The sequence below is a fragment of the Silurus meridionalis genome, unplaced genomic scaffold, assembly GCF_014805685.1.
Source record: "Silurus meridionalis isolate SWU-2019-XX unplaced genomic scaffold, ASM1480568v1 Scaffold799, whole genome shotgun sequence".
Lineage (NCBI taxonomy): Eukaryota > Metazoa > Chordata > Actinopteri > Siluriformes > Siluridae > Silurus > Silurus meridionalis.
The window spans coordinates 5,461-6,018 of NW_025804732.1; the positions used below are offsets into that span (position 1 = coordinate 5,461).

Genomic DNA, 558 nt, shown 5'->3' on the forward strand with positions numbered 1-558 from the left:
TCGAATCCCACTTCTGACAGATGTCTACCTAGTTGGTCACAATGAACTGAGCCCATGGAGGGGAGACTTGTTGAGTTGATACTGGAAAAACATGAGAAAACTATTTAACATGCTGACTCTGTTCGAATTCTACTGTTTGCTTGGATAATGCTCAAGTCTGCTTGTTTGATATTGAAAAATTTTGCCAAAATCTCGACGGATCTAGGCTTTGGACCCGCTGATCAACATCTGCAGAATTAACGGAAGGAGATCTACTGTATTTGACCAAAATTATAAAGTGGCAGCGGTGGGATTCGAACCCACGCCTCAAAGAGACTGGAGCCTTAATCCAGCGCCTTAGACCGCTCGGCCACGCTACCAGTAGCGAGCGGGAGATGCAGATTTAAGGGCTTCTGTTTACAACTACTATTAATATAATACTAATACTACTACTAATAATAATGATAATGATGATGATTATTATCACAAAATGTAAAATAATTTTGGTGTTTGTCAGATTCTTAGTAAAGGACAGATTGTGAAAGCAGAGAGATATAACAGAAAAGGGCAGTCACTGAT

At 40.0% G+C, this 558-nt stretch overlaps 1 non-coding gene across 1 annotated transcript; it reads right to left on the reverse strand.

The window, feature by feature from the left end:
• Positions 1-278: 278 nt before the first annotated feature.
• On the reverse strand, positions 279-359 carry trnal-aag. The gene has a single exon. It is a non-coding gene; the product is annotated as a tRNA-Leu (tRNA).
• Positions 360-558: the final 199 nt, after the last annotated feature.